General features: G+C 29.1%; 1 long non-coding RNA gene across 1 annotated transcript; it reads right to left on the bottom strand.

Moving 5' to 3' along the window:
• Nucleotides 1–1,654: 1,654 nt before the first annotated feature.
• Nucleotides 1,655–4,743, bottom strand: LOC132302556 (uncharacterized). The gene is made up of 3 exons (XR_009480853.1): nucleotides 4,101–4,743; nucleotides 3,170–3,248; nucleotides 1,655–2,014 (listed from the first exon to the last, which is right to left on the bottom strand). It is a non-coding gene; the product is annotated as an uncharacterized LOC132302556 (long non-coding RNA).
• Nucleotides 4,744–8,232: the final 3,489 nt, after the last annotated feature.

The raw sequence follows: 8,232 nt of genomic DNA, 5'->3' as shown, positions 1-8,232 counted from the left end.
TTCCATAATGAATTGAAAAATAATACATTTCATTCACCAATTGTATAATACTTTAATAATAATATTCAGATAAGGAACCATGACTTTTACAACCCAAAATTAGAATTTGCTATGCTAGGGCACACATATCCTAACAGTTAAAGAGAAGGTTGGGATGTTGTTAAGGAGAAAGTTGGGATGCATAATGAATATTGGTACAAACTGATATATATACATCAATACGTGTTTATACACTTATGCAAATACATTTGTACAAATAATCCCAATTTTCAGTTACTTAATTTCATGACTAATTTATACACAACATCCCAATATATTCCTACTGAAGAGAATACTTCCTTCTATACCATCTAAAATATAATTCAACTCTTATCTATACGTTTTCGAATTTTTAGGGGCAAACTAATATATTTCAAATTTAAGTTTTAACTTATTAAGCTTATGCAAATACATTTGTACAAATCATCCCGGCCTTTATTTACTTGGTTTCATGACTAAGTTATACACAACGTCCCAATATATTCCTACTGAAGAGAGTACTTGCATCCACACTACAAATTTAATTCAACTCTTGTCTATACGTTTTCTAAATATTAGGGACAAACTAATATATTTCAAATTTAAGTTTTAACTTATACGCTTATGCAAATGCATGTGTACAAATCATCCCGATCTTTAGTTATTTGGTTTCATAACTAAGTTATACACAACGTCCCAATATATTCCTACTAAAGAATACTTACATGCACGCTACTTCAAATTTAATTCAACTTTTATCTATACGTTTTCTAAATTTTAGGACAAACTAATATATTTCAAATTTAAGTTTTAACTTGTAGGCTTATGGAAATACATTTGTACAAATCATTCTGATCTTTAGTTAGTTGGTTTCATGACTAAGTTATACACAACATCCTAATATATTCCTACTTGGAGAAAGTAGCATCCACATTACTTCAAATTTAATTTAAGTCTTATCTATATGTTTTCTAATTTTTAGGGACAAACTAAGATATTTCAAATTTAAATTTTAACTTATAGACTTATGTAAATACATTTGCACTTATCATCTCGACATGTTTAAGTAAATGTTTAATACATATTGCATGTTTGAATGAAACCCCACAATGGTGGGTGATATGTCATAAAATCCCAACATAAAATCCCATATGTCCACAAGTAATATATGTACTATGGTTGACCGTGTTTTTGGAGCAAAAATATATGTGGTGTTTTATTCCATAAAGAAACTCGATTACAAAAAACATTATGGTTTCAACTTCTACATTATCATCGCAGCACTGCTATTTCAATATTTTTCTTTTACACTCAAAGCATACAAGAACTATATTGCTTATAATTGCACTTTGACATGTATGGAAATTGATGTTTATAAGGTTTAACTCAGTTTAAATACAATGTAACAATAAGTTGTGATGTCGATGTCACGCATTATTTGCATTTACAAGATTCGGTACCAAAAGCACACTCCATATAGTGTATAAACATCTCATGGACTTCCATGTTTATCCGTAGATATGTTCCTGCAACAATACTTGGAGGTTTTCCAACGTCACTACCATGCCTTAGATAATATTTTCCAACATTAATACCACGCCCTTGCCAATATATCTATAATTATTGACAATATTAATCACTGACAATGCATCGCATTCAAAGGTAACCTTTTGAAACTAATGGTCCACAACAAAGAGCAAAGCTTGTCAAAGAGCCAAAGCCTCTATTACAAAGATAAAGTTACAAATAACTACAACTACAGACTACTCATTAATTCAAATGCATCAAAATCCCTAGTTTCTTTAAATCATCAAGTAGGTCACAGAAGGTTTTAAACTTTCTTTGATCATGTATCATTAAATCGACTGCTCTCAAGAGTTGTGTTTGGTCTAAGCATTGAACCTTGTAACACCTTCCCGGTAGTCACCTTTTGGGGTTCACCTCCTTGTAAACATCATCATAATTTAGATATCCTCCCATAATGGCCTCTTATACCCTTGCACCAACCCAATAAATTACAAAATATAGATCAATGCAAATCAAAACAAACAACAACTCAACAAATAGCAAGTAGCAAACATTTCTCCTTCGCAACAAGTCAATCAACAACAAACCTCCACATGCAATCAGTTTTCACATGATTAGATTAAAAATCATGAGATATAAAACACTCCAATATCAAATTCACAAAACCATTAAAAATATGAGACTATTACATATTCAAGTCAATATTATGTAGTTTAAATAGGCCATGAAAAATTAAACTGAGGAACAACTACCAAACATTCGTTGGGGTGCAGTGCACAACAAATACTGAAAACATAAACATTTATTTCTATTTTAATTTTTCTAACTGCAACTGTCAATGTTATCACTTGATTTTAATGATAGCAGGAAAAATTCATAATGCTAAAAAACCATGGAACTAATAAATAATCAAAGTTTAGAATTTAGAAAAGATGTTCTTTTTCATTTTTCTTTCAAAAGTAAAAATAAAAGAAAAGAAAAAACATTAGTGAGATTGAATTACAATGAACTACATGTTGAACAGATTCGTTTTGAAAGTTATATCAAACAATCATCATATCCAATGAAACAATTAAAAATGAGTTAGAACTATAGATGCTAAGTTTACTTCTAATTAAATAATTGGCTTAAATATTCATAAAACCAAAAGATAGTTAACAACAAAAAGCTATAGAATATTAAAAATTAGTTTCTTATGTTCAAACTCATATTATCTCCAATTTGTAACACCTCATAAACTTAAACTGCACTTATAGAAAATTTTATAAAGAAAAGGTTATGTAGTTGTGGTATCAGAAGAACAAGGTTGAAAGAGATTACCACTGAAGGCGTATGTATATATCTACGCACAATGTAACCACATCATTACAAAGAACTGTTCTTAGGAACTAATTAACCAAAGTGGATCGTTGTAAGGCAAATTAAATAAATGGATATGGGTTTTCCATACACTTGTTTAGCCAACGAGTCAATAATTTATATTCCTAGAATATAATCATCAGAAAGGTAAAAATAAATTTAGGAAGGCAGCATCATAAACATGACAACAAAGAAAAGTATTTTACATCTTGTATTGAAATGGAATATTACAAAGAAATCTTCACAACTTCATAAATAAAAGTACCTTGATGGTTTTACTATTCCACTATATCTTGATATTTCTCTTCTTAGATGGGACAAGCTTTTATCAATCCAAGATGTTTCTATTATCCATTGGTCAAAACAGAGAAACAAAATCAATAAGTAATCTTGTGCCAACTATAATATATATATATATATATATATATATCTATATATATATACACTTCACATTCAAAATAAACATTAAAAATATACCCATATAAGTCTACTTGATATGCAACGGGTGGTAGAGTCTGCTATTAAACAAGCCTGCTAGATATAAAATTAAAAATATGCCCATATAAGTCTACTTGATATGCAACGGGTGGTAGAGTCTGCTATTAAACAAGCCTGCTAGATATACTGCCCATTCATTCTGCATTGTTGTTTCATACTCTAATAATTATAGGAAAATCATGTCATCCTTAAATTTATATAGAGTGAAGCATCAACCAGTTTATATTAGTTAATCATTTTTTTGAACGATCTGACATAATCACAACTTAATAAAACTAATCATGGCCATACTTGGTAACCTAAGTGATGCTAATGATGATTAACACTTATTATATTCTTCAAAAATAGCAATTACCAATCAACAACCAGCAATGTCAAACATGAAGTATACCATTAATTATTAGAATACTAGTGCTTCAAGACCAAAAAACAAGAATGGCTAATTCTTATGTTTAGATTTTATCATGAAAAAAATTGGGGAGGCTAATTGTCCACTTTCTAAAATAGTTTCAAATTCCTATAATTGGTAAATTATGTAATTCAGCCCTAAAAATTATTTCTAATACTCATCTCTTCCTGAATGATGCAATGAAATATTTCATAGTTCACTTAATTGCCGCTAAAAGACAGAGATATTTCCCAATTCACTTTCTTAAAAACATATACAAAGTAACAAAAAATTCTCATCTAAAGAGTACCTATTTGGAATCTCCTTGAACATCGACAAGGGCTGAATATCGATCCTCCATCATAGGACCCCTTTTTCCTCTTTTTTAATAAAGAGAATACCCATCCCCTTCAACCTACAAAGTGAAGGAACAATTCAAATAGGAACAAAAGGAAACATTTTTTTCTTAAAATAGGAAAAATCTACAACAGATCCAAAATCTAATTTTGCGTATTTGATTTTTTTTTTTTCCTGGCATATATATGATCATACAGAGCAAAATATTAAAAAATATATATTCTATTGCAATCAAATAGAGAGAGAGAGAAGCAATAATCGATGTGATTTTGTGTGATAATCGGATCACGACCAGTCCATTTCCTAGAAACCCAACACCACCATCGCTAGCTGCACGAGAAACCCGGTTGAGTCGAAATATTCCAGCCAAAGAACAGACTAGACACAACAATCTCAACACCATCAACGGGTTAGATAACAAATCGATGCCACATTCGATTTTTCCGGAGAAATAAATTGTGAAAAATAAAATAAATCAAATGAACTGATTAGGGAATTCCAATTTAAAGTAATAACAGATAAATTGAAAAGCTAAGAAACATCAAATATAATATTAACAATTAGAGTATCAGATTTTATGAGATGGGAGGTTAGTATTATACTATTATATACTCGTATGACATTGGAAGAGAGATTTCTAGTATTTAGACAATTTAAAGAAGAAGTGTAAGCATATCCTTATCTTTTACTATTTTTATTGCGAATGACATATTTTTATGGTAAATGACATAAATTGTAAAGTAATATATAATTTATGATTTGATTTATCCAAAAAAAGTGTCAATTGTGCAACAAAATATATTTAAATGCAATCATACACTCACAAAAAATAGTTAATAAAAACAAAATATAGAAAATTTCAAAACAAAGTCTAGGCAATTTTATTAGCTGATGAAGTCCAAAATTTTCTTATGTTATGTTTGGTGGCACGATTTGGTGCTCTCAAATATAATATTAATTTATTTTGATTTCGTCCAAAAATATACGTGAATTTTAGAAAAGAAATGAAAATAAAATGAACAAATTTGGTTCAGTTTTCTGAAAACTCAGTTATAAAGAACTTATTTTTAGACAATTGTCTTTTATAGTTTTTTGAACACAGTTTTACGTTTTCTAAATTCTTGAGAAATTTAGGCCTGATTGGTTTGTAATTCTGGAAATAATTTTATATTTTCAGAGAACTGAAGAAAGAAAACTGTGCAAAAAATTCTACTTCGTCCATTTCAAAGAACTCCTTTACAGTTATCTAAAATTAATTTTCTATTTTTAAAATTTTTGAGAATTATTTTTCGAATTACAAATCAAATATATATACTTTAATTTTAAATTTCATGCCATGTTACCTCACCAACACTTCTTGGTAACTAAATAAGAATAAAAAAAATATTCATACAAGCAATGATTCTCGCGGTGTTATAATGTACTTACGATTCGAGTTTTTTTGTATTGCTCATTTGTCTTTTCCTTTCTTCAAAAAAAAAAATGACTAATTCTAAGAAATATCATAACACATATAACTCAAAAAATTAAAATGTACTGTATTAAATTTATGCTTCGCAACACACAATTGGCATCTAATTTGAACTAATTTTTTTTTTTTTAATTTTAATTTTTAAGACCACGATTCAATGACACGATATAATTGTAATTCAGATTTTGCTATTTATTTATTTAATTTTTATGGACTTATTTTTAGCTGACTTAACTCAAAGAGAGACCTTTCATTTCTTCAATTAACCAATTTTATGATCAACATTGAGGGTATGGTATGAAAAAAGGAAAAGATAAATTTTTTTTGACGTGTATGTAAGTAAAGAAATATGTAGTTTGACTGATTTCATAATTTTAGAAAAATAAAATTTATATAACTAATTTCAAGTAATTAGGAAAAACTTTTTTTTAAAGGTAATTCGGAAAAACTTTGTTGAATTGAGTTGGGGAACATGATGAGCGGTGTCAACATAATTACTCTTTCCTGATCACCTTTCACTTTAGTAAATGTTTGTTTAAAATAAATAAATATATATATATATATATGACTTTCTATGCTTTTGGTGCGCGGTAACAATTTTCAACAAATGTGCCTGAAATTATGTTAAATTTACTTTTAAATGTTGACTTTGGTCCATGTAAATTTTTCATTACTAAAGTAAAAAAAGCTTTTACTATGTTTTCATTTCTTTTTTACTGTATATTCCTATTACTAGCAATGATGTTACAGAGGGGTTAACCATTAGTAATGGTTATATTCGTACACCTTTTTTTACTGTATATTTCTCTTGGAAGTTTCTTTGAACTCCTAAAATTTACAATATAGTTGTTCACTTACTTGACAAATGGGCTCTCAGGTCTAAGTATAGCGATCTTAAGTGAAATGTTTGACCTCTTGAGTCGATCCAAGCTATGAAGGTTGATCTTTAGTTTCTGGTCTGTCTTTTTTTTAGCTTGAACAAAAAAAAAAAAAAAAAAAAAAAAGGATATTCACCTTTTCAAAATATTCATGATGTTTGGTACAAGGGGAAGAATATACTCCGTAATGGAAAAGAATTATACATATATATTTATCTATAAGAATAATTACACTTACTTTTCCTATAGACTTTCTAAATCATAGGACTTGGTTTTAAATATAACACTGATCTCTCATGTCAGCGGGGGTAACAATTTGTCTCGTGGGGACGGATATCCGTCCCATCTTACCCTATTTATATCGATTTTAGGAGACAATTTGATTTATTTGGACAGTGATAGTTTTTATTAATGAAAACACACGCAGATTCGGGGCAGGGTAAAACCATCCCGTTTAGGTAGATAATTTATTAAATTATCTTTATTTTATTAGTATATATAGTTAATTCTAAAAATTTTAGGTCACATTTACTCACTTTCTTTGTTGTTCTAGAAAGCGGCAGAATCATACGAACTAAGAACGCTCATACCTTTTAATTTTATATTATATTATTGATTGTTCATTTTTTATGAATTTTTTCAATAGTTATATAATTGTATTTAAGGAAAAAATTAAAAAAAGAGGAGAAACTCTGGAACTAAACGGGGCGGGTGCCCGCGGGGTGAAAAGTTTAACGGGGGCGCGGATGGAGTGGAAAGCCCCCTGTTTAGGCGGTTTTGGGAGGAGACGGGGTAGGTGTTTCTAAACAGTTACGGGGGCGGGGGAGGGTACACTCGCCCAAAATCGTCCCCGTGTCAGTGTTGACTTTGACCTAAAAATATTAAATGACAATTATATTTATTGTATTTTTTTTTTTAATGTAAAATATATGTTTCTTTATAGACAAAATAGTAAATTTTTTTTAAAAAAAAAATCTAAAAATATTCTAAAATTTTAAGTAAATATTAAGTATAACATCAGTCAACAAGAATGTTACAGGGGATTTATTGTTGTGTTTTCTCTTCTCAATAATACATAAGTTTTTTCTCCCATTTTTTTCTCTTTTGTTTTTCTTCTACCAAACAAGAGGGGAAAGTCTAAAATCCCTCCCCACTCCTCTTCCTATTCTTTCTTATTTTTCTCTAATTTTATTTTCACCATCTTCTTTTTCTGTTATTCTAATATTTCTAGACTTTTTCTCTTCTAAATAAGCCCAAACCACAATATTAAGTTATTTTGTTTTAAAATTTTTTCTTTATCTTCAGGCACAGACTCACAATAGGACCAGTGGGGTGGATGGCCCCATTGGATTTTTTATTTTTGCATCTTATATTTCAATTTTTTTGGAATTTATGAATATGCCCCCACTAGATTTACAATTCGCCCCCACTGGAATTCTTTTTTTGCATTTTATACTTCAATTTTTTGAAAATTTATGAAGATGCCTCCACAAAAATTACAATTCACCCCATTGGAATTCTTTTTATTTTTATTTTTTCCATTTTATACTTCAATTGTTTGAGAATTTATGAAGATATCCCTATTGAAATTACAAAAATAGACACACTATATAAATTTACCTCCACAAATTAAAATTCCGCCCCTCTTCACAAAATTTTCTGAGTTTGTCTTCTCTTTCCTTTTCCAAACTCTCTCTCTTGTATTTCCTTTCTTTCTTCTTCTTACATGTGTTTTA

Source organism: Cornus florida, unplaced genomic scaffold (genome assembly GCF_030987335.1).
Source record: "Cornus florida cultivar Cherokee Brave unplaced genomic scaffold, ASM3098733v1 CherokeeBrave_3.0.0_Hap2_Chr01, whole genome shotgun sequence".
NCBI classification, from domain to species: Eukaryota; Viridiplantae; Streptophyta; class Magnoliopsida; order Cornales; family Cornaceae; genus Cornus; species Cornus florida.
The sequence above is the reverse complement of the archived record's forward strand: the minus strand, read 5'-3'. Positions and strand labels throughout refer to the sequence as shown.